Source organism: Falco rusticolus, chromosome Z (genome assembly GCF_015220075.1).
Source record: "Falco rusticolus isolate bFalRus1 chromosome Z, bFalRus1.pri, whole genome shotgun sequence".
Taxonomy (NCBI): domain Eukaryota; kingdom Metazoa; phylum Chordata; class Aves; order Falconiformes; family Falconidae; genus Falco; species Falco rusticolus.
In genome coordinates this window covers 20,580,317-20,607,646 of record NC_051210.1, presented here as the reverse complement: position 1 = coordinate 20,607,646, position 27,330 = coordinate 20,580,317, and positions in this window count along the sequence as shown.

Below are 27,330 nucleotides of genomic sequence, written 5' to 3'. Positions count from 1 at the left end.
AATGCAATTGCTCATGATTCGTTGACATGCCCAGCCAGTCCCTGTGCAGCAGGTTGCCACCCCCTGGCCAAGTGCCCCCAGTTTTATTGTTCAGCATGACACCATACGGTATGGAACACACCTTTGGCCAGTTTGAGTCAGCTGTCCTGGCTGTGTCCCCCGCCAGGCTCTTGTGCCCTCCCAGCCTCCTTGCTGGCAGGGCAGAGTGAGCAGCTGAAAAGCCCCTGACTTAGTGTAAGCACTGCTCAGCAACAACTAAAACATCAGTGTGCCATCATTACTCTTGTCCTAAACACAAAACACAGCACTGTACCAGCAACTAGGAAGAAAATTAACTCTATCTCAGCCAAAACCAGGTCTAGAAGCATCAAGACACCTTATCAAGGGACCTGAGTTACCGTCTTCATGGCTTCAAGGTGCGTTTGGTGGTCTGAAAGGGAAGGCAGAAGCCTATCTGGGTCACATGCAGGGATGACTCTCAGCTAGGTAGTGAAATCATCTTTGTTGCTGTATTTTACAGCAATTAGAGGATGGGACTGTCCCACTCAAGGGGAATGGTGGGACCTATTTTTCTTGTTTTGCTGCTTAGGAGAGTAAAATAAGACTAAGTCACAGTTTTGTAGGGCATCTGAAATGTTTGGCATCCCATATTTTCTGAATTTGTAGCTCCTTCTTTCTCTAAGTGTTTCCTCCAACACCATCTTCTTTTTGCTCATCTTGTTCTTTCATCATATCTTCCCACTCTGCCTTCTCTCTTCCAGTTTGACTGCCTGTGTATGGCAGGCAATGGGCTCTGTACAACTCCTAATGCCATCCTACCCCTTCATGCCTGAGCCTCCCACTTGGAAGGCAGGCTGCTTGTGCAAACAGTGCACTGAACCAGAAACATTTAATTGGTATGAATTGTGCAAACAATGATATCAAATGCAAAGGGAGATAAGAATAGAAATCAAAAGCAAACAGATTGCACGAGCAAACTGGAAAAGTATATGAAACCAACTGAAGTAAAAAATCAAAAAAGGGTCACACATTAAAGGAAAATAACAGCACCAAAGGTGCATAAAATATTGAAAAAAGTCATAAAATACTAAACAAGTGTAAAAGACAAGCAACTGTGTAGGCAGTGGCCATTATCACAGTGCAGATATTCTGTAAAGTTGAGAAAACACAGGTGGTAACATTCACAGTACTATAAAACTTCAGAAGTAAATCAAAAGGTGCAAAATATACAAGCTTATGCCAATACTTAAAATAGTGACCACCATTGACTGTGACAGCAGCCAGCTAAACTGCTTCTGCAGGAAACTATTGCTCCAGCAAGAGCAGAGAGGGCTGAGGGCAAAGTGCAAGGGCTGGAGGGTGACACACAGGCTGCATGGCTGGAGGGTGGCTGCTGTGGCTGGAGTCCCAGATGACCTTTTGCGCAGGTGGCTTTGGCCGCTGGGATGTGGGAGAGGGTGGGAGATGCGCTGGTGTTCCTGTTGTGCAGGGAGCAGACCAGTGGCCCGCAGGGAAGGGTGCTGGAGCTCAGGTGAGCACCTAAGTGAAAAGTAGGCTAACCTGAATAGCCACCTGGAGGGCACACTCCCGTGACAGAGCAGGCATGTAGTTGGTGTGATAGAAGAAGAATTGGCTAGGTGTGATATTGCTGGCCTGATCCTTCTCTTCAACCCAAGAGAGCCCTGGAGATGCTGGGAAAATCCCTGATGCATTAACACACCGCTTTACTCTGCAGTGCACTCCTTTGTTAGGCATTCTTGTGCCTCCTCCTCTCTTGCAGCCGGAGTCTTCAACAGACAAGGAGAGCATCTCCTTTCCCACCTTCCTCCTCTGTTGAAGCAGCTGCCTTGTTGAGTTCTGGTGAGCACTGGCTTACTCTTGACTTGTGGGCCAAACTGATCTGCTGGGCAGGCAGACCTCCAGCCTGCTTCTGCCCTGGGGACTTCTGCTCCTTCCCTCCTCTTCTTGCCTGGAGTACATGAGTGGAACCACAATGCACTGTTGTACAATGTTTCTATTGTCCTATCCTCTGCATCCAAATTTAAGCATAATCAGCCACAGGGAGATCCATTTTTGTGTCATTAAGTAGAATAGCATAAACCATGTAGCTTTTAAGTTTGGAAAGACTTTGCCCCAAAGATAAAGACATCATTTCAGATCATGGCAGAGTAATATGTTTCCCCTGGCTTGAAATGCTGATGAGAAGTAGCGGTAAACTAGAGTGGGTAAATCTGATGAACATAAAAGTGAGCAAATTCTGTTGTTCAGACCTGGGGTGGTGATAAACTCTGTGTACTTGTGTATGCCTTTGATACTACAGCAAGGAAGGTACAAAGCTCCAGCTATGAACTAGGAAGCCTGTGCTTGGCTGCTCTGCTTTCCTGTCCAAGAATGGATTGGCAATATTGTGCATTTTTTTCTATACTTTTTTTCTAATTCCACTAGAATTTTAAAAATGCGGAAAACGTAAGTACATGGAAACAATTTAACCAGTCCTCTCTCCAAGGTAAGAATAAAAAAAAAAAAAAAAAGGAAATATTGTTTTTTGCTGGAAGGAAAAGTGAAGATTTAAGCCTCTACTCCCCCCGCCCTTGTAAAGACTTGGTATCCATTGTTAGATTTAGTTCTTCTTAATACTAGGTACTCATCTCAGTTTACTCAGTTTTATGTCTACCATAATTTAGCAATAACAAGATACAAAACACAGATGGAATATTATGTCTAAACAAAATATATTTATATTTGCACTGCGTTACAAAACCTCCTTCTAATATAAATGCCTTGCTATTTCCATTCTGCTGTGTTTGATTTTCAGTATTAAACTGTTCCTGTGATTCATTAATACCATGTCCAAAATATATTCCAGCTAAAATGTTTAGGAGTACTTTAATGATATATGTTAGTTTATATAGCCATATCTTGAACACAAGAATAGTAACTACTTAGTCTCGAGGTGTGTAAAGATCCAAGAGAAATTACCTACAGTACCTGTAATTGGAGTTCTCTTAAAGGTCATAACCCTCTATAGATCCACACTTACCCTCCTTCCTCCTCTCGGGATTTGGAATACATTAGGCTTAGGATGGATTGTTTAGTTCTCTTTAGACCATAAAGAAACTGATGAAGAGTAAGTCACATGGTGCTCCCTGTAAGGCGTGTGTATAACTTAGCACATATAAGTCAGCCTGACAGATGAGCAGAAATAAGCTTTCCAGTAACATGATTCAAATATTGCACTAAAAGTAATCATGATCTTCAAGTTATTTCAATCATATAACAAGAGTTTAATTTCCTTCTACTGTTATAGCATCTGCCAAGCTTTTTCTTTTGAGGATATGAGAGCTGGCTTGGCTAATAAACAATACCACTCTTTTTAACATAGACATTGAACAAACTACACCCACCCCCCCCCCCAAAAAAAATTTTTTTTAATAAAAAGATAATAAAAAAAATACTGCAGAAACTTCTGGTTTTCAGCTCTGACATTGGTGCAACTTTCTTTATCATCCCAGATGGGGATTTCATGCTTTCTATGCAAAAGATTTCTACTTCACCTTACCTGTCCAATACTGAGTGCATGAATATTAAGGGCTGGTTTGAAGTTATAGATTTCAGTGTAGATGGCAGTTGCTGTATTATAACTGATTTCATCCTGAATATATAAAAATGCTGACTTTTTCACAAAGATTCCCCCCCTCCCCTTTGTTATATTTTCAGTTATTTATTTCAGCATCACATAGTATTAAAATGCCTCCATAGAAAAGGTCACTCTTTTTCCTTTCAAAACATTTCTTTGTGGTTTCTGTTCCCAGAGGTACACATAGAATCAACAATCGATAAGAGAACATCACATAACGCTCTGACTTACCTTTGAGGAATATCATTTAGGTCAACACATTTTATCAGGGAAAGACTTTTACAGCCAATCATTTTCTTTTTAATGACATTTTCTAATCACTAGGTAAATTTTCCTCGAATAGCAATAATACAGCTCAGTTATTTGGTTTGATGCATTTTAACAGGAAAAAAGCCCTTAAAGACTTCATTTTGATAAATCCTCTTTTCCTGATTGCAGCCTGTGTTTTATGAATTGAAGTGCTCCCTTGTTATAATTCTGAGCATTCCTGGAATGGATAGAGACTTGGTATCCTAAAGGATGGCTTAGTAAATTTCCACTGCACCTCATAACCAGTAGGACACTAACAGAATCCTACCAGTGGTATCCTGAATTCTCGTACCATCTTTGGAATCTTGAATTTTAGTGGAGAAAGCCAAATCCATACAGTTCTGCTATTTAAGATCAAGTACATCTCTTTAGAAACACTGTTCAAAGTTCAGGAAGGCTTTCAGATGATGGTGATGTATCTTTCAAAGCTGTCACAAAAGAACATAGAAAAGCTTTTTCAAAAGGCATGGTTGTGAGTTGCTGTGAACAAGGTCACTGCTCATAGGCCACTCTGAAAAACAAATCTAAATGCCACATAAAATAGTTAACCGTATCACTTTCTCAGTTTACTGGAAGCCATAGAAGAGACAGAAATGTTGTGGTTTTGGAATCATATTTGTCATGAGGAAATGTATCGAGTTTATCGATTTCAATGTAATAGGAAAAATAATTTTAAAATACGCATTCATCAATCACTGTAGTACTTGGCAATTTCTATAATCTAACTCCCGCTTTCCAGTGTGATATGAACAAACATTGCTCTCCATGGAGACGTATATGAAAGCCATTTAAGAAAATTCCATCTTTACAAACTATCTGCTGAGTTTCTGTATTGCAGACAAAAAGCTTTGTTGAAATAACATCATGGTTGCATAGTTCATCATGCCCTCAAAAGACTGATTATGCCAGTTGTGGGGCTGTCCAACCAGTCATGTGCATTATGATCACATATTTTTCACTGGTTCATTTCGTTATTCAGTACAGAGAAAGAAAGTATGTTCAATATTTTATTTTCTCTTAATTATTCAGAGCATAGCCCTATGCTTAGGATACATTCTTCACATCTTCACATCTTCACTTCTTCACAACCATTTAAAAAAGGTTAATTGCATCATGAACAATTACATGCCTATGCCAATTACCAGCTTATGCAAAGGATGTAAAGAAACTCTAATACAGAGTGTTATGTTTGCTACATTTACATCAGTCTTTGAGAAAGAATGCAGTCACTTAATGGAAGAAAAGATTAAGGATGCCGGATGCCACAAACAAAAAGGATACTAGCTGTCAACACTTGGCTGTGCAGTAGGACAGGTAAGAGAAAGGATGCTAGATTTAGTTCTGGAAGGCCAGCTTGTGCTGTCCTTGTGAAGGAATTGCACAAAGGAACAGGATTGCCCTAGCAGCACAGAGCACTGGTTGATCACATACCCAGATGTAACTCCAAACTTCACCTCGTGACTGGCTACTCCACTGAGCCTGTGCTCTGCTAAGCATAAGCTTGAAGACCCTAAAAGTTACTGTATTTACTTGTGTTGCTAGTAAAACCTTACTGCCTGAGAAGCTTACTTTCCTGCTTTATTTTTCATTGTGGAAACTTGCTCGGAGACCTTATATTGTGGCATCTCTGTGCTTTGACACCCAGGCCTAGTTTACAGGTTTGAATAAGTCCAATATGCTCACCCAGTAGCTGGTTGATTGCCAGGCAGAAGTAGAGGGGATGACTCAACAAGATTTGCAGAGTAATCAAGAGAGAAACAACCTGTGACAATTGATCTGCAACATTGCTTTTTGCTTCAAAAATTATCTTAAATAGCCTGCTGATGGTATGGGTAAAGAAAAATTACTTGTACCACAGTGACTGAGCTTCCTTTTCTTCAGTTCCACATGCCACAAGTTCATGGTGCAGGCTACCTGTGTAATGGTTAGTGCTACTGTAAGGCATTCTGTGCTATATCTAAGTGAGATTAACAGTGCTCTTCTGGCAATAACTAACCTGTTAATTAAAGTTGGATACAATATCTGACATAACACATTTAAGAAAATTGGAAGAGGCACCAGAAATTGTCTAGACCAGGGAAATAGGTTTGATGCCATTGCTAGTGCTGTTAGGGTCACTGTAGATTTCTCTTAACTGAATTCAGCTGGAAATCAGAAGAAAATCATAGGAATCAGTTGAGAAGATTATAGCCACCTAGAGACATGTAGCAAGGAGCCTCTAAGAAGAGGTTCAAACATTATCTGGTGTCTTTTACAAGTATGTTTACTATGAGCATTCCCTTTCTGAAGAAATAGATAGCAAAGGATGGATGGACTGATGGATGGATATTATAATGGACCTCTCTGGTCAGTCAGATAGCTTCTGTGAAAAGAGGTTTTCCAGGCAGACTTTTGGAAGATGCAAATCAAATGAAGTTACCAACCTGACTGTTTACCTGTTACAGGAAGGATGAGCAAGTGCCTTTTTCCTCAGTGCTGTGTGCATATGCATCATGGTCTGCACTGGGAAACCATACAGAGAAGTGAGAACATGCAGGCCAGTTTTCTGACCCAGAGTTTGGGGATATATATGTGGAAGTCCAAAGTGTTTGATCACTTGTGTCTGAAGACAGCTCAAGGGCATGCCCGAGCCTGTCTGAAGAATGAAGAAAGGATGAGAATAAACCTGGTGCACCTTTCTGTCTACACAGTTTAAACTATGCCTCTCCCTGCTGGGACCTGTTCTAAACTCTGTAACTTCTGATGGAGAAAGGCAATTATTCAAGAAGACTAAGCATTGCAGAAATGGTAGTGATGAAGGACTGCTTCAGTTTTTCTTCACTTTTATCACTTTTCCTGTTCTATGGAGATGGGCAATGGCACGATCATCTCAGAGAAAGGTTTTCTGTTACTGGCTGCCTGGGTTAAGTCTGTAGAAGGCAGAAAGGAGGCACAGTAAAAAGAGAGAAGATGCCTTGAAAAGGAGTGCTTCCCCTCCTGATGCAGATGTAATTTAAGAAGCAAATACAGAAATTATCATGTGTGGCAAAAGGCACTCCAGAGCAGAAAAAATTTTGCCCTGTGTGAAAATGTGATTCCTCGTGATCAGAGAATGACAAACTACAGAGTACAGATTTTTTATTTATTTATTTTTTTAAAGGTTATATTTTTTAAAGCATACTCTGTTGGACATAATGTCTAGGACAAATAGCTCTGGATTTGTACCATGAACAGAATCAGCCTGCAAAGGTGGCAGTAGTATGAAACTGGCATTGTAAGATATGCTGTCATAAGTGATTCAGCTCTGTTTACAAGATAAATCTTATTTTCATGCAAACCAGACTGCAGACAACCCTATTGTGTTCTAAGGCTAAAATGATGCAAGGGAAAAATATGTGTCATATTGATAACTTGGTGCTGTGTTGATGGGCTATAAAATATTCAACTAAATGTGGTTGAAAAGTGGCTTGAAAAATGCCACCCCGAGACACAATTCTTTGTTGCTCTAGGAACTTTAACATAGTTTGTTTATTGTGGGCAAAGAACATAAGGGAAGTACAATGACAGCATCAAATTAGTCTGGAAATATTTGTGTTAGCATAAAGGATCCCTTGCCCTCCGCCCAACAATGTGTCTGCCTCCTCAATCTGGCCTCTTAAAAGATGATCAGAATTGTATTTGGTGCATTCCACCTTGTGAAGTTAAACAAGTCTAAAGAAAACTGCTCCAGCATCTGTCTTCTTTCAAGCAGATTGTCAACAAAAGGAGGGGGGAAGGGAATGAGGGGAAACTTTGCAAGGATGTTTTAAACCCTCCAGATAAACTGTCGCTTTGAGCCTTGACAGCTCAAGAACTTGACACATGCATCTGCTCCCTGGAGGCCGTCCTCTGCATGCTTGGCAAGCTGATCACGGCTGGTGAGCTGTGACGCCACAGTGCTTGCCTGACCTGACATAATGGGCAGCTATTTACTGCAAACAAGGTAGATGGAAGAACATAGACTTAAATGATGCTCTGGTGTAAGAAAGAATCCACCAGGGCCCCCAGTCAATCTCTTCAGGGCTTTTTTTTTTTTTTTTTTTCCCTTTCCTTTCTTCTCCTTCTTTTTCTGGGATCATTTATTCTTTCCCCAAGGAGCAGGTGACTGCAGCACAGTACTAAACCTCCCCTCCCTGGATCAATAGAGTGGGTTAAAGAACAATTGCAGGACAATAAACAGAAAGAGAAAATGAACTTTGGCTAACCACACCAACAGTTCGTTCTGCTGGTTTTTCATCTATTACTGTGAAAAGTAAAAACACAAGCCCCTGGAGGGCCTGCAAGAATGTTGTCAGCTTCATTCCAACGTGCAAGCACAATCACACTTGATAGGTGAAGAGCAGGTGTCAAAAGCTAGAGTGAACGCTACAAATATTGTGTCTATTACATGAATCTAGCTGCATCTGGTGTCAAGTATTTCTTGCACACCATGCTTTCATTCAGCTATGAATGTGTTAAGGAAGATATGCCCTACTTTTCTGCTTCCCACTGTGGCAAGCAAGGCAGCAAGTTCAAGCAAACCCTGGCTTTTTCTTTTAGCATGCCAGCTGCATAGTACAGGCAGCATTCTCCACTGATGAAAACCACTATCAACATTGACCCAATATGCTGGTTTAAGTCAGCTGAAAAAGTCATCCTGCTCAGTAAATGTAAGCATAGACATGAACATGGTGATTAAACAAAGTTTAGATCTATGTGACATTGGTATAGCTTCAGCAAAAACAGAAGGCTAAGACAACCCACTGAAAGGCTGAACTTCACTGTATGTTTCCTGACCCTTCTCTGTTTTCTATGATGTTACTGAATTTCATTGTTCTGCTTAAATTATTTTGGTTTTCAGAATAAGTTTATTACAAAAGCGTCAAGAGATTAGTACTGCTCTTTCATTTATTTACTAAAGAAGGTTCTGATCTTACAGTCAACTTGGGCAACTGCTTGCATTCATATAAGGCCCATTAACTTTAATATATTTGCAGATATGTACAAGCACCTGCTTTGGCTATAAATGAAAAAGCAGAATTGAACTGCTCTGATCTACTGCAGTCTTTATATTCTACAATACATGGAATTTTGTACTGCAAGTATGTTTATTTCAGAATATTTAACCCAAGACGTCATCAGAAGTAGTGCACTTCCATTATAATCTCCACTGGCACATAATGTTTTACAAATGTTACTCTTTAAAATATTTATTACTTTGATGAAGTGTCCAGACCTAGATCCTTTGAAGCCTTTTTAAAATCTTGAGCTAATGCTTATAATTTAGATTGTAATTATGAAGTAGGGAAGGGCACTGCTTACTGATAAACTCTATTTGAAAAGCCTAATTACACAGGCATCTCAATAGTGGGCATATTTAAAAAACCAGCTCCCATGACATCTACTGCAAGACAGCTGAGTCTAGGACCTCATTCAGCTGTGCTGTGGATGGGAAACTGAAGAACTGATGCAATGGTGGCTTCGTGCCATAACCTGGATATATGCCATAAGGCACTAACAACTCAATGTGCACCTAAGGTACAGCCGCTCCCTGTTTATATCTTGACATAAACCCTCTGCTTATTTTACACCTCAGTTTCAGTGGGTGTTAGCCAGGATTCCTGTGTATCTTAAGACAAAATTTACCTACTGAAGACCTAGAAGGAGTAGCACAAAATACTGTGAATTCATTTGGCATGTGCACATAGATTAGGTACACCTCTGTGCGTGAAGAGCTGGTCTCTGCACGTGCCACACACAGTACAAGCTCATCAAATCAGTCTAAAAGAGAACTACAGCTTTTCCATTCCTGCAAATCTGACTAGAAGATAAATGGACAAATCTGGCTTTGCACAAACACCAAACCCACACTTGCATTTACACACAGATAAAGCAACACTGACAGACAATTGCAGATAGACTTGTATTTATCTAACATGCACCATCATCCATCTGCATGTAGGTATGGCATATGTACTATATGCATCCAAGGGATGGTATCAAGGGGCATGCAAATAATGGTTTGAAAATAAAAAATATTGTTTGATCAGAAGCTATATTATATATGACTAATCATGAAGGGACTATCAGCCATATGAGGCTGTATCCCTCGGTACTACAGTGAAGAATCACAGGTGTATTTTTTATACATCCATTGCTGCCTGTACTTTTGTTGCAATTATTGTGATACAGCTGAAGCATACACTGAAAACCCCTTGAATAAACGTCATGTTTTTCCAGGTCTTCTTTGAAGTGATTAGTATACTTCAAGAAGAATAATAGATAACAAAGCATGGATTTTTTTCAATAGATGGATCGTGAATTGAATGAGCTGTAACATGCATTAGTGAGCTTTCCTAAAAGCATCACAGCTCCCACAAATGACAGCTTATGGAACACTTTGGGAAACATTTTTGGGAAACATTTTGCTTTGAATTAATTCAGTTTTCCTTCCAATTTTTAGCATAAGGATTTCCACTTGTTTAAGGACTTAACTAATTACCATGCAGGTAAGAAAAGATAACTGAAAAAATGGTAATGAAGTTTAAGTTAGGATGTCCACTGCCTCAACAAAAAGTAACACTATTTGCCTTTTTTGGGTTTTTTTGGGTTTTGATTGAAAGTAGAACCCGTTCCACTATGAAGAGACAGCAGATTCTAGAGCCACATTTCCTTCTACAAAGATTTTATCTTTGTAGCACTGAGGAGTATTTCCAACTTCATAATGAAACACAGAAAGGATGTTGACTCCAGACTTACCCATCATTGCCAATGTTTTCCACGCTGCCATAATAATATTGGGAGAATTAACCAGAAGATCAAAAGCATCTGAAAGGGGAAGTGTCTGTACATTTGTTTCCCACTGTTTGCACTAACATGGTGGAGTTATTTCAGTTTCAGGAACGTCTGAAAATAACTGCCTCTCGAGGACATAACATACAAGGGCTGTTTAGAACAAAAAATCTCCCACTGAAATGGAACAAAGCATCCACTGACAGATTTTTTCAGTGATGCCAGGCCATGCTTCTACTTGTTGTGACACAACACATGACAGAAACATAAATCAATATACGTATGATCAAACTTCTGAAGGATTAATTAGCAAGGTCAACTCCAGGGTGCCACCAATACTTTCAAAAGGATCTGAAAGGGATTTGTAAGGGAAAAAATTAATAAAAATTTTTCTAAACCCCATTTTGCCTATGTATGTCCAAATCATCCTTTCTGTATAGGTTCTTGTCACTGGCAGGCCTGTGCTGCTGGACCTCCAGGGGACTTCACAGCCACGTTACCACTTTTACAGCACCTTGCAACAAATCCACAATTCCAGCCATGTGGTGCTTTCCCTGGGTACAGAAAACAGCTGATTCTGTTTACATATTTTAGAAGATACCCCCTCAGTTACAAGGACAGTAATATACCTACTCCCTAGAAGAACCAGCCACTTGAAGTAGAAATACATTTCAAAGGACAGGGCTTTACACTGTTTCCAGAAGAACTGAGTTCCAGTTTTGATTCAGCAGTTTGTATGTATGCTGTCCCAAGGAATTTGCCTCTTTGTGTCATGCATGCTCTATCTGAACATGAACGATATGTTGTATATTCTTAAACATTACAGAAGTGTGACTGAAAGTTTACTGAAATTAATGGTATTCAAATGCTTTAGATGAACTTGACATCAAAATTAATGCTGCCCATCAGGCAGTTTCTGTTTAATTAGGTGAATACAAGGTGCTGAATTTTGGCTTCCTCATAATTCTGCAAGTTCCCACATGAGCAAGAAAATCTCATCTTCACAAATGTGACACATTTCATTGTGAGGCTCCAGGCTCAAGCCTGTACCCCAGTATGTTATTGCATGCAGAGAGCCTTCAGTGCCATTGACAGTCACTGAGAAACTTCTGCCTCCTTTGATCCCTGTGATCCCTGTGATCTCACGTGGCCTGTGCAGCTCAAAGGGGTGTCTGGTACCCTTTGACTAGAGTGTGGAGGAGTGCTGAGGAGCTGAAACGTTTCAGTTGTCCCTGGGCTCCATTTTACAGTCTTGGCACATCCTTCAGTGAGGAATACCATGTTGTTTTCCCTTAAGCCACTAATCAAAGCAGACTCTTAAGCCACTAATCAAAGCAGGCTAAGTACAGTAACTGTCCATACAATCTCAGAACAGGCAGAACACTTACACATACAAAACATAAAGCTGCAGAATCAGGAACAGCAATCGTGCTTACACTAAGGTTATGTCAAGAGTGTACCTTTCCATCATTCAGATAACTTGCTGTTCCCTCCCTCCTCCCTTCTTTATTTGCTGAAGTGTGAAACCTTTAACCCTCTTACTTGACCTTATAATAAAGTCCTCCTAATAAAACCAAAGGTTTTCCTTTCCATAGGTATGCAAACATATCATTCTTTATACTAGGGGTATGCACTAGTTGGTAGACGACTCTGTCCTTCAGTGAAGTGTGGAACTCATAGGTCTCCCTTTGATAGCTACTTGGCATTCTTCAAGCAGGAATGCATCTTGGACTGCCTTTTCATTGCCATCAGCTTGTACACTAAATGTACGCAATACAAATACCTATACAGGCTAATGGTATGCAGTTTATTACTGGCTTATTAAATCACAGAATCATAGACTCATTCAGGTAGGATCCTGTAGGATCATGAAGTCCAACCATTAACCCAGGACTGCCAAGTCCACCACTAAATCATGTCCCTAAGCACCACATCTACGACTTTTTTAAACACCATCAGGGATGGTGATTCCACCATGTCCCTGAGCAGCCTGTTCCAGTGCTTGACCACCCTTTCTGTGAAGGAATTTTTCGTAATAACCAAACTAAACCTCCCCTGGTGTAACTTGAGGCCATTCCCTCTTGTCCTGTCACTTGTTACCTGGGAGAAGAGATGGACCCCCACTTGTTTACAGCCTCCTTGACTGAGACTAGAAATGATAACAGCCAAACCCTTTGAAGTGACCACAGGTTTATGTTGATGAATCTCTACTCTCCAAATGGGCAAACTGTATTAACAGGTACCAAAAGGAAAAAAAAAAAAAAAAAAGAAGAAAGAAAGAATTATGTACTCTTTGAGTGATTTATTAAGATAATTCTACACTGACATTGTTTAGCTTATTTTAGTATCTGCTTTCGATTGTCTACCACTTAATTTGCAAATATTTCCAACTGTTTTTTAGAGATACCTGCCCTTGCAGGAGTGACAACTGTTTCATGCATTGCATATGCACGCTGATCAGGGACACCAGGGCATCAAAGGAGAAAGTCTGTGAAGCTTGAAGTCAGAGGCAAAGAGTGGATTCTCTCTGTTGCACTTTTACTGGGGTATTGTGGAAATAATTGCGCAGTCAGAAAATACAAAAAGAGACAGTTTCCAGACTCTCATATGTTCAGTAAAACTCTTCCTTATTTTTGCTGCTGCACAATCAGACAAGCCCTGGCACCAAACTGTTCATTGCTTAGACAGGAGGATGACATCCCACAGCTACCACCAGCAAATGTCAGGCTCCATGCTGGCCAGATCCACCTTTACTAAAACAGCTTCTACAAGAGCCAGCTAGGACAAATTCCACCTTGTGTCCTACAGACTTGGTGTCATGATGTTTCCCCAAATCCAGCTACAGAAGAGTACTCCACATCAGAGAAGGAGGGGCAGCAAACCCATGACCAGGCAGCATTTCTTGTGAATCAATGTACCCTGAAGCATGTTGTGTGAGAAGTGGGTTAGAAATCTAGAGAACGGAGGTTGTACCTGGCTACAGTTCTGGCTAAAGAGGTGCCCCGCCTTCCCTGACTCACAGAGAAGAGCAGAGCTGAGACTCTTCCTTCTGGTTAACCTGGACTCCTCCTAGCCAGTTTACTTTTTTGTGGGTAACCTGTTCTTACGTAGCTTTCTGCACTGTGGTGGGAAAATATTGCTCTACTTTGCGCTGAGGATTTCAAGAAGAAGCAAGATACAAGCTCTTTTTGTGTCTCTTACCTTAAACTGCTATCATCATACACACTGTCAGTGGTACAGGAACAAGTTAATTCAGATCACTTGAACTGTGGGCACAAGTCTTTTATTTCTAGTTGCTAAAGCAAATATTTATGGGATAGACCCACCTATGGCAATAATTACTTATGAAAAAAATCAACAAACCCAACTTGGGTTTTGTGAATTTGCCTGAATTTTCTTCAGGAAGCATTGTATCTGGATGAGATCTTTGGGGACAACCTTCTCTGGGCAATGCCCCTTTCTTATGTGTAGGTCTTAAACGAGTAATAGGTAATAGGATCCAGAAGAAGATGGTGGGACATTTCAAATCAAGTTTCTAATTAGGATTTAAACCCATGGAACCTGTTTATCACCCCAGCCTAGTAACCACAACTGCAGACAATGAGCAAATGAAGAGTATGAGTGGTTCAATGTTCACTCCACCTGTGTGTTTGTGGATGATACATATGCTCCCCCTAATGTTGATTCACAGGTGTGCTTACATTTTTGTGTCAAGGCCTCAGAATCTCTCCTTTAGAAGTCTGGACTGTTACAAACACCCTTTTTAGCCACCTCCTTTGAATGAAGTTCAGAAGCAAGTAACTGACATTAGTATTGGTGTCTTTTCAGAAGAACTAAGATTATGATTATGCAATTAACATACTAAGCCAACTCCAGAGATTATGTCCTTTAGGACACCGACTGATTGATGTCTGTGTTAGCCCAGATCAAGCATCTGTATTCAAAGGCAAAGCCACGCTTGTGTTCCCACAGTCCTGCTTCTCTGCACTCAGTCATGTGCATGTGGGGACATCTCCTTTGTGCTGGGACTACAGAGTCCTCTGTGAAAAGGTGTGAAGCAGAATAATAAATGTTTGTGTGATTTTGTCAGTGTTCTTACAGAAAGGAACAGGGTGGTTTGTACACCCTACCTCAAATCCAGGGATCACCCACAATTTTACTCTACAGAGCTGGAAGCCAGACACCTATTTATGGTAACTAACCATGGGAATCAAAATCCACCGACCTCCTCTATCACCTCATTCTGGAAATTAAGCTTCCAATGTGAATCTGGAGATACTTTAAATTTAGGGAACAACCAGATTAGCATTAATTAAATATGCCCTTTGAGTTGATGTGAGGCACCGGTACATCTGGAGGGCTTCAACACGAGGGGAAAAAATGGAACAGAAAAGTCAAGGTGGGGACATGGGTGTCCTGAGTAAAAGTCTGTCCCAAGGCAACACCCCTTGTTTATCCTGTAATAATCTCCAGCCATGACTCCTGGGTCCCATGCACTTGGTTTGCAGGTATTTAAACCTTCATTTTACTTTCTTACTGGCTGCATTCCTACCGCTTACACAGAAGCAGAGTTTGTGCTAATACCCAGATACCTAAAAAAAAAAAAAAAAAAAAAAAAGAAAGAAGGAAAAAAAAAGTGTAGTGATCAGTATCCATCATCTTTCCTACTGCCTTGTCACTACATCAATTAATACAATTGAGCAAAAAATGTCACAAGCCCAGTGGAAAAACCTTTACACAGCCTTTCAGGGGGAAGTTTACTTCCAGCTTTTTTCCCTTGCATTAGCTCCTGTCATCCACAAAACAACAGAACCCAGTGGTGTCAATTATATTTGATTGACTGAGTAAAGCACACACACAAATAAGCGAAAACAATGGACACAAAAATCTATATATGACTCCCCTTGTCAGTGAGAATGCCTGTCTTCTCCATTTTCATGCTGCACGGTGTCCTGCTGCTACAGGCTTAAATGTTTCCTTCAGCCCCCAAACTATCACCAATTAAGTTAGCAGGGTCTTCAAAGGTGTCAAATGACTCCCTGGGCAATTGGCTGTAACTGCTGTTCAATAAATGAGGTCTAATTTATCAGTTTAACTTCACTTTTAAAAACCTAATGTCTCCTGGTACCGTGTGCCATTTGCCCAGCATGTGAAGAGATGCCTGCCACGTCGCATTTCAAAAGTTGTATGAGCTCTTGTTAACAATCACGTTTTGTCTGTCATAGCTTTACTCTCCTTTTGAAAGATGTAGTTGAATAAAATATACTTGAGCAGTATGGAATTGCATACTGTGGTACCTCAATAAACCATTCCTAGAAAAACAGTAACAAGAATTAAACACATCTCAGTGCTGGTTTTGTTATGGGAGGGTTTGATTTCACCTTAAAATATAGCCCTTTGTTACCTTTCCTGCAATCCTTTTACTTAGACCCTGTGTGGAAACAGTGGGAACTAACTTACTGGGGCTTTTTAAAGTGTTGGAGATGCAGGAAATCTGTGGCCAGCATAGGAGATGTTCTGGCAGAGGATACATGGTTCAGGGAACAAGGTGCAGGGCAGGGTTGTAGCTCACCATCAGCACTCTAACAATATCAAGCAGACGCAGAACCAAAAGGTCACAAAGGTAGGATATAAATGTAGAGGATAATTATTAAACTATATAGGAAGCAAAACTGGGCCTCAAGAAAAACAGACTGCAAAATATTTATGACTAAAACCCATTTGTCCTGCCATGCAATTAACCTAATTTGTGTGTGTCCTGGGAAGCAAGTAGATGGAATGGAGAGATGTGGAAAACCAAGGGTGGAAAAGACAACACAGAATTAGTGGATATAAATTTATGTCACAGAAAAATAGTACCTTTTTGGCATTAAAAGATACACAATCTGCTTTCAATACAGACAAGACTTGTGCTAGGAACAAATCTTTTCACATATATCAAGATTAATACACATCAGTAATAATGGAAATTCTGGTAACACAGGCGGATTCAAGTGCATATTTGAGTAATACTGAAGTGTTACTTTAATGCTGGGGTTTTTTGTTTTTCTTTTAATATGGGTCCCAAGCTGCTCAGTGAGGCAAAGACATTCTCATATGAGCTTCTGTTTCACTGCAAAAAAAGAAAAATAATTCAATTTATCCTACCCGATACAGTATTTTAAATCTACAGAAAGGTCTTTCTTGCAGGTGAAATAATCTCACCCACCCCACCCCACCCGCCACTACGTTGTGTGCTGGTCACACCACGGGACAAAGGTTTGTATATCCCCTGTGTAACCTCCCTGATTGCCTTCCTCTCTTTTGATCCACAGTTATCTGCAACACATCTACTCCTAAGCTGGAACTGTTCTCTCACATAACTTCAGAATCTTAATTTAACATTGAGGTTCATTATGCCATTGATAGCAGAATTACACATAGGAAACATTTTAGCCTCTAAGCTTACAAACAGGGCAAGAAGGAACAGGCTAGCAAAAGCCAAGGACCCTGCATTTCCACATTCAGAAGGAAGATACTGTTGGGAAAGAGCTCTGAAAGACTCACCCTTGAAAAAAAAATGTTGAGAAGAGTCTGTGAGTGAAACTGAGAGATTTGTACACAAGTTACAAAATTAATGACAATTACAAGTCTGTACATAAAGATCCAGCTTCTGTAACATCAAGGGTGAGTTAAAAGAGTATAGGAACTCTCTCACCTTAAAGACATCTAAGGGACATGAGTAGAGCGGAATGACTTTGTAATCTACTCATCTTCCCTGAACAGTTTTCTCAACACCTTCAGACTTCATTTATCTTTGACAGACACTAAAACTTCACATGCCGCGTAATATCCCCATGAAGTCTCAGCAAGCCTTTGTACAATGTTGCTGTACAGTATTTCTGGTCTATCTTGTATCATCATTAGGTTTTCATCTGTGCATGACTGAGTACTGTATTGTGATCTCTGATCACTGCTGATTCTTTCCCTTTCTTATATCAAATACAAAGCTTCTCACCAGTAGCAGAGATTTTTACTGGTACCTATGTTATTAATCCAGTGTTTTTTATGATTAAGTTTCCTTTTGTTTCTGTTAGTGTAACCCTCACCATTATGTGGTTGTTTTTGTAGGACACTCAGATCCTCTTCTGCTGACGGTTTCTCTCAGCTCCGCACCTTGGACAACTGTCATAACTTTTGGGGCAAATATTGTTAATAATATCACACTCTATGGCAACCTCTCAGACTGTCCCTGTAGCCTCAGAGCAGGTTTTTAATCCCCTGCTCAAATGAACCTGCTACCACCTCATTTTGAGCCAATTACCACAGACTTCATGGTTCTTGTATTAATCGCTACCTTAACTGATGATTTTCTGTGTTAGATGCTTTACTGAAGTCCAGGTAGCTTTGTTTCACCTTCTCCGCAAAATTGATTACTGGAGAATAGTATTGAACTTTGGGAGAGTAAGTTGCTTGGATCACTTGTTTTCTCTTAACTATAAACAGCTAATTATGAACCTGTGAGGCTGGTTGTGGTATCACGGTTTTCTTACAAACCTCTACTGCCTGACTTGTGAATTTATATGCCAGAGGTTTCACAATTGTCAGATAGAGATTATTTGCTCCCTCTATTTTAAACTCACATTAAACTCAAAGACTGAAATGTAAATTTGAATTTTACTGCTATCTCACTCCATGTGCCTTTGTATTGTGTCAATACTTCCATCCTTAATTTTGTTCTTACTAATAAGGAGGAACAATAAGAAAAAAACCATCTTCTTTAGTTTCACTGTGTAGTAGTTTCCTGGGCACAGTGGAATGCAACTGACACAAGAGGTTATCTCTGCAGAAGGAAATATGACCCTCAGGTATCCAAAATAGGCAAAAGTAGTGCCTTCCAAACGAAGGCAGTGGTAGAACAGATTCTAGATTTAGTTACAGGCGAGCATGGCAATATTAAGCCCCATGTGGTGATTCCAGTTTTAGAAATAAGACACACACCCAGGGATAACAAGTCTGTGATTATCCTGCCCATTTCTGGGATTGACAGGATAGGTAGAAATGTTCTGGCATCACAGCTATTGCCTCTATAGGTGTGTGATCATCCAGCAGCTTTGTGAAATTGTAAAGAATCTGTGCTGTTGCTCCAGTTAATGGTTCAAAAGAAGAAACCCTAAAACTTACGTGTTTTAAAAAGGAATGCAAAAATTAAACAAACTAAGGGAATAACCCCCCAAACATAGATTTATCTAAAATTTGATTGTACTCAGCCTGAACCAGACACAGTTTTCAATTATTCAGTGAGCAGCTGAGATGGTGCTATTTACATTAAAGGTGGGTAATAAAGTTTATACCCATGCTGTCCTTGTAAAACAACAACAAAATGTAGCTGTACACTACCCACTCTGAAATCTAGTGTGGGAAGGCAAACACCAGAAAACCTAACATTAATAAATTCAAATAGGCAGTTATTTGGACAACATAAACAAACAGCAACAGGAACAGGAGTATCTAGCTGCAACATCAATTTTGGATTAAAAAAAAAAAGATGTTCAGAAGTATCTATATATAGTGAAGTAATTTTCATCCATCACCTCTCTGAATCCTAGATAGGTGGCTGACTAAGTTCCTACTGTTTCCTGACAAACTTCTCCAGCAAAGACTTGACAGGCAGGTGTAGTTCTTCCTTGATCTCTGGGAGAGAAATGATGCTACCATGTAACAGCAAACAGTGCGGTCTCTATCTGAAAAACATGACTCATACCACAAAACAATGACATGCAAAAAAACAACCTGAGTGTCTTTTTTTGTCTTCTTTTTTTTTTTCTCTTTCCTATCTGCCTATGGTCTATTCAAGTTTTGTTTGGAGCCCATTTTGCTTTGCTGAGCCCGTGATTAAATCTATAATGGTGCCCAGGTGAGGCTACCTTTGCTCAGAACTGGAGCAGGGCAAGGAAACCTCCTCTGCATGAATGGAGAAGAGGCACAGTGCCAACAGTGACAAGGTAGGTAGCAGACATCTTAGTGAGGGATTAAAACTACTCGTAGACTCCAGGTAGTAGCAAAAGCCATCATAGCAATGGTCTTCTGCTAGAAGCTTGAGAGGACTTGCTTGGTATTACCAGTGACACAGCCAGAACTGGACTGGTTTACTTGAAAAACATAGGTCCTATCTAGTGCACCTTTCAAACCCCAATTAAATTATTAAAGAATTCAGTGGTATTAAGATATTTTTGATCCTGATTTCTCAAAGTCAAATGATGTGTTGCATTAACAAAACTGTGCAAGATTTTTTGCAGCTTGGATGATGCTTCCAAGAATTCCAGTGTTCCTAACATGTGACAAGTGTGATATTTGAAGTAAAATCAGAATAAATAATCATATCTGTCATCCTGTTATATGTACATAACCTGTCACACTCAGCTTAAAAGCTGTTAGTTAGCACACGTGAGGACTTATCCAAACTACATGACCCTTCTGACCTGCTTCCAACAACGTATCTTCTCCTTGCTTATTCCTGCCCTGCTTTTCCTCCAGCATGCCCCTGAACTCCTGTGTGATGGTTTTCAGAGGTAAGAAAGCACCTTTTTTCCTGTTAGCCTCATACTCTGTTACCAGCTGTGTTTCTGGCAGCCCTGGCTGTACGTCCTGCACCCGCCACTGTCATGTATCTGTTGGAATGACCCCTGTCCCGCTGGTAGCATCAGGAACGCAATTGGAAATGACCTTTCTTTAATGAACGACTACATACCTGTCATGCTGTGGGCTATTGCCCTCTGGAGTTCAAAGCTGGGATGAGAATTTTTGCAGTATCTTTCCAGCACAGGCAGAAGACTTGGCGATATTTCTTGATTTTCTCACCATGGACTGAGTTTACAGCTAAGCAGGAATTTTTCTGGCTTTCACGCAGCCGGGCCTAACTGTATAGAGGACACTGAAATATTTGCTCCTTGCAATCACACCTTATTGCTTCAGGGCCAAGCCAGCAGTGGCCCTAATCTTGGCTCATTACACCACTAATGCTTATCTTGACTTTAGAACTATTTCAAAGAAGTTTAGAAGTCTTTGGCATTTTCGGGCATCAGTGGTTGCTTGTTCCCACACATTACTATTATGGAAATTACTGATCTAGCTCTAATAGCAAGACTCAGCCACCGTGGAGGGGTGAGGGAAGATAAGAAACGCACACAACCTTTTGCAGCATGCTTTTATAGAAAAAGTATAGGAAATCAAGCTGAAAATAAAGTAAGAGCCCCTGAGGTTCTATTGTATTCTCTAGGAATTTGACAGTTCAGAGCCACAGGGTTTTGTTTGTGTTCAGAGCTGCTCACACAACTTAATTGGTAAAAGCTCTGATCTAGAAATACAAATTCAAGGAAGAGTAGGATTTTGGTTACTCCACTTGCTGGTGAAAGAGGAGAAAAAAGCATAAAGTGAAAAGAAAGGAAAATACAGGTAGCAGAGTTTATTGCAACCCTTGTGCTCAACTGCAGGTTGCTTCTGTGGTTTGCAGGGACTACAAGGAATCACTATGGGCTGCAGGATGAGCTGCCACCCACAGTGGATGTGCCAGGGAAATCAATGGAACACCAAGTCCTGTACATATTTCTTAGTGAGATATTTATGTCTGTGGTGTGTGCATTATGTTAAGCAGGAGCAAAGTAATGAAATGACACATTTTCCTGACATATTTTCCTTGCCCTGAATTTAGTGTAAATTAAGTAGGGTACAGACACAGAAGACTGATAACTGAAACATTTACTAAGGCAAACTAGTCTTCTGAACACCTTAAAGCTTCCTGCTTAAAATACTTACAGATGGATCCTGGTTTATCATATTTTCCTATGGCTTATGGAATCGTGCTCTGTATGTGTAATGTTTATATGCGTAATCCCTTATAACAGCATTTGAACCCTTGATCACATACAGCTACAGAAGGTGCAGGAAGAGTGACCTGAAAGAGGCCTAAGCCTCTTAATGTCTGATGAAAACAGGTGCCAAGGCAGGACACACAGACCGATAACATAATCTACAGGGAAAGTGGCTGTGCCAGACACTCTCCTTCTTGGACTACTAAGTAAATCAACCAGGAGATGCAAATCCATAGGAGATCAGACTCCTGAAGTTCTGGTCATCCTCAAATTACCTATGTTTAAGTAAAGGTTTTGTCAGAAAGTGCCACCCCTAGCTCAGGTTTAGAAAAACACTTGGAATATGCACAATATGGTTAACCAGATTTAGCTGCAGGCTGCCCTCCCAGACCTGGAGACGCATCCCCTCTCCTCCTTTTCACTGGATCTAGCTACCAGAACTAACCTTCACTTATTTTGGTAGGGTTGGCTGGTGGTGAGATGAGGCAATGTGCAGCCTGTGCTGTAAGGGGTCTGTGGAAGCGTGGGTGCCAGGGACACCAAATCTCTGGTGGTGTTCCTTCAGAGGAGCAATTCAGGCAGGGATCCTGCTGCCATTGGCATGTACAAGGGGCTCCACTGAACCAGATGAGGTCATTCACAAACAGGCAAGTCAGCAAGACGAAGATGTTTAAATGGTATTGGAAAATCTGTCCCTGAGAAGTCACTGATAAGGAATACTTCACTTGACAAGAGCAACATAATATAATCCTTGCTTTACTGTGGTGTCTAAATAAAATTGCAGGTGGCCGGTGTTGTTAGTACTGTTCCTAATGAAGATATACAGAGCTCTATTTTTGGAGAGTCTATAACAGGCCTCGTGACAGCCCGTGGAGATTTATACTGCAGGATGTCCTCAGATATCTACTGGTTTCCCTCCCGCAAAGGTATTCCACAGTCCTACAGACTTCGTTCTGATGCATCTCAGGAGAGAAGGCTGCTTATTAACTGGTCTAGCGTGAAGTATTAACTGATGGCCTTGCAATACGTTTTGTTATGCATTAAGCTTTATAAAGTCGCTTAAAAAATCAAACCCATGCCCATTTGTTCTGAATTCTTAATAGATATTTTAGAAATAGTAACAGGAACATTTCTTGGCTTAACACCAAAAAAATCAGATTTTAAAGAAGCTGAAATACTAATCAATGATTCTTTAGGCTGGCTTCTTTTCTTGCTGCATTAAAAAAAGTTCTGCGAATGCTTGAATCCCCCAAAGTCTGTTGGAAAAATGAAATCTTCTTCTCCCAGACCACAGTGTGGTGAAATAAATTAGTATAATGATTTATGTTTACGGTTTTAGTCAATTCTGATAGAGATTATAGAGACAAAATGACAAACTGCCTTAGAGGTAAACTTAAATCATGTCAGCCAATCTTTAGTTTTTCCTTACTCTAATTGCTCCTCTTGTTCATTTATCTTCCTAGGCAATCTTTAGAAGAAATACTAGTTCAATCAGTGCATGTGCAAACCACCAGAGATAAAAAGTTTATCCTAATTTGTCTCACTAAATTGTAATGCCTCTAGTAAACAAATCTTAGTTTGAAAGGAAACCAAGAAAATCTGAATAAACACCCTCCATGAAATAATTTTTTCTGCTACATGCGGTATTGCTGATGGTTTATAAATTTTGCCTTTTGATGCAAGCAAAACAAAAACATATGCACAACATGTTTTTGCAGTTACCTGGAGTAATTGCTTTCAACTATTCATAGTAGCTTTTAAGCACAAGTAATATGGCAATATCACAGAAAAGTAATGCAAATAATTAAATGGCAGAATAAAATACTGTATAACAACTGTTGTGCAGTTTGTAACAAAAAGGTATTAACTTTAATTTCCCTTTCTATGATTTTGAAGCCAATACCGTTTTGCTGCTCACAGCATGCAGAATTTCTTAATTTGGTATAGCTTTATTGCTGTTAATCTTATCTTCCCCTCACTCAAGTCAACAGTTTTGCCACTCACTCTGAGACAAGTAGGTTCAATCCATTAAGCTCTGCCTCTGCAAATTATATTCTTTTTCAGCGGAAGTACTCAGCATGAAGCAGCATGCGAGTGTGTGAATCTTTGCAGAGTAGAGGCATAAGGCAATGAACGGTCACTGGGATGAAAGCATCCCTGGTGTAAATTAATTCAGACCATTCATTTGATTTCTGGAAAGTTAAGTTCCTTAAATGTAGACTACATTTTCTAAAAAAAATCCACAGCTGTAATTCTCCAACAGCATGCAGTGGCTCATTTTTAGAGGACTATTTCAATGGCTATGTTTTTGTTGTCTTTCTAAAGCAAGCATCCTATCAATGGGAGAAATCTCATTAAAGGGAATTTTGCCCTTAGAAGGCTTTCAAGACCCGGACTTTCTGGGCATCTTAGATTAGAATCTGATCTCAATAGCTAGGTTTTCAAAATACATGTGTGTGTCATTACTCATAACTAATCCAAGCAACTTGAATCAGACCATATATGTGAGAAAATGAGCATGTATTTTCAAAAGCTTGCTGGATTGGGCCTTAATCCTTCTTTTTTTGAAAATCACCAGGATCCTATCAGATTTTGTGTCTAGCAATTTTTGTTACACAGCACTGCATAAAGCTTGGTCCTGTGGCTTATGCTCTACAGGGAGGAGAGACATTTTTAAACAAAAAATTACAGCAGTGTCTATAATAAGGTCATTGGCTGAGATATCTTGTTGTTAGGCAGCATGCTTGCCAAATACATATGCACTGGTGGAAAATATGCTTTCTTTCTAATTAAGAAATTAGAGAGTAAAGATAAAAGTAAAGCATCTCCATTTCTGGACAACAGAGACATAACTCATGTCAGATGCTGCAATTCTTATCTCTTTCTCATTATGCACATTTATCATGGTCATTCATCTACTTATCAGGTCTGCATGATGTTACAAACATCAAAAAAACACAAACAGCCATAAGACCCCTAAAGGAGCGTGACTTTGGGCCTGACCTTTGAAAATATATCAAAAATATATCATGTTCTGTGTTGTAGACAACAAAAGATTAAAACTTTAAAGACAGGCCTGTATTGTGTGTAGATATATATATATCTATATATATATGACAAATCTCTATTATCAACATATTTTTCATGGTTTATGTCTCTTTTTTGCTGTCCTGCATTTCTCATTGCCCTGCCTGGAGAGCCAACCTCTCAAATGTTTTAAATGGCCACAGTCCCCTGCTAAAGCTTGTTGCAGCTGGGGCAGTTTACACAAAATGAGGATCAAACCCTCACTCATTTCTGAAAAACAGTTGGTCTGGTCTGTGTCCTGCTGTTCCAGGGCTTTAAATGGACCTGACTATGGTCTCATGGCTTGTCTCTGCACCTCTGGGACAGCACAACTACACCGGTGAGAAAGCAGAAATGGGTCCTCTTCACACCACCTCAACACTGGTGGAAGCACAACAGGTTTTTTTTGTGTGTGTCTTGCAGAGTCTTTACACAGAGGCTTGTAATGTGACTTCATGGATGACCTGATAAAAATAAAGGTTTCCCTCTGTTAACTTTGTCAAGTGATCAGCAGGTTCAATAACTCAGAACCTTTAAGAAAACCCAACTCCACTCCCAGAGCACGTTGACAGGCTAATTTTTATAGCTTTTCTTTGTAAGGATGGCTGTCAGAAGAGTGATACATAGAGTATAATTAGGAAATAGCACTTCGAGACCTGTTGGCTGCTGCTACTGCAACCTGGTGGAAAGCAGAGCAAGTGGTTGATCTCCAGCAAGCTGGTGTTCTTGCATCCATCTCATAGATCTTTTTGTCCAGCCCCTGGGAGAAATTAAAAGGGACTGAGGGCAGCCTGCCTCCTTACCCCATAAGACACAGGAAAGATGACACTGCATGGCAGAAATGACTGTAGCAGATAACTTCCCACCCTCTCTGGAGATGCTCCTTCCAGGTCCTTAGGGCTCACCTTGGGAGCTGGCAGCCAGGGGCACGAGCTAGGTATAGGTGGTTCACATGCGTACCCAGGAACTTTCTGATGCATCGCTTCTGGGTACCTTTGTACACGTTTATCTCAATGAGAAAGAAGAAACAGAATACCGCTGAAGGGTTCCTCTTCCCATGAAATTAAAGAAGTATGAGCAAGGCACTTGACATGCAGCCCAGTCACTATTTTCAGTACAAAGAAGGACACACAGTGGTTTACGAGACCTCAGACACGTCACTTAGCTTTCTAGGCGTGAATTACAGAGGGTTGAACTGGGTGTTGAAAACAACCTGGCAAATGTAGCCTTTTTGTGAGATGTTTAAGAATAGATCATAACTTTACAGAATAATGAATAATCTAAATTTCACGATGACTAATTGATTTAGTTGATTTGAAAAAATGTGTCTGCCTTCTTACAGCTTTTGCTGTAAATGACATAGCACTTGACATGTTGTGTCACACTTCCACTGAATTGCTTCAGCATCATGCTTGTAATGAGCGTCTGAAAAGCCATATGGAGCTGGGAGATGATCATACAAGGGGAGGCAAGACACCAGACTTCAGCACTTCTGTAAGTTCCAGGCACCACAGAAATACATACACCCTTGGCTGCTTTAATGGGAAACAATTGTTGTCCCAGAAGTACCTAGCTATGTGGATAGCGATGTTTGTAGTCCTGGAAGTAACAATTCCAGATGGCAACAATGTCACTGGGAGCTCCAGCTTAGATTTATGCCACTTTGAAGGGGTCCCCTGAAGACCCAATGTAACACCAAACATACAGCTACAGCTGTTCTCAGCAGTCCCCTTAATACCCCCAGCGAGGGTCATCAAATGATACAGAATGTGTGACCCATAATGGAGAGACAAGGATGAAGCAATAAATGTGAGGAAAGAAGGATGGCAGAGTAGTGGTCCTGGAAATCATCAAGGAAGGGTAGAGAAAACCCTTTCTCATTGATCTGAGATTCACAGGATGGGACTTGTCAACATCTCCAGTCTAACAATGCTGCCCTGCAGGAGCTGCCGTTATAAGAAGGGATATATTCAACCTCTGGAGTTATTAAAATGCAGACAGTTTTTTCTGAGAGTGACAGGAAAAGTCTAAATAACAATGGTCATACTTTTACTATTGGAATGTTTGACTCTTATAACCAGGATGTAATTATAATGCCATGTAAAACAGGCTACCGAAGACCTACCCTAGAATAAGGCTATCACTGGTGAGAGAAGATGCACCACGAAATGCCCATATGAAAGAAAATCTGTGTTTCTGTTACTGATCCCTTGATCCCAAGCAGCCCACTGTTCCTGTTTTCAGTGAATTCTTGCTGGGGCTCTGCCAGGATTTACAACTTTAGCGCAGGATAATCAATTGAAATACTGAAGCACAGCTCTGAAACTACTCAAACAACAGGTAGTCACAAAGACATAAAGTGTCTGAAACCTGTAGACTGAAGTTACCAAACCTAGATAGAGTCATGGCATTACGTCACCAGACAGACTTAAAATGCATAGGCAGAAGACAAAGTATTAATGCACAGCAGAAGCAGATTAAAACTAAAAGATGACAGTCTAACCATCACTGTTTTACAGACTGAAGGCTGGGCAGATGGCTAAAGATGTTGATCCTTTTATGCTACCTCACATGCGCATATGGTGAGCCTGGAGTCTAGGTGGGGAAAGAAAACACCCCTACATTGCTGAAACCATAATATAGCAATAAGTTTTCCTTGTTGCCCATGTTTGTTGGGTT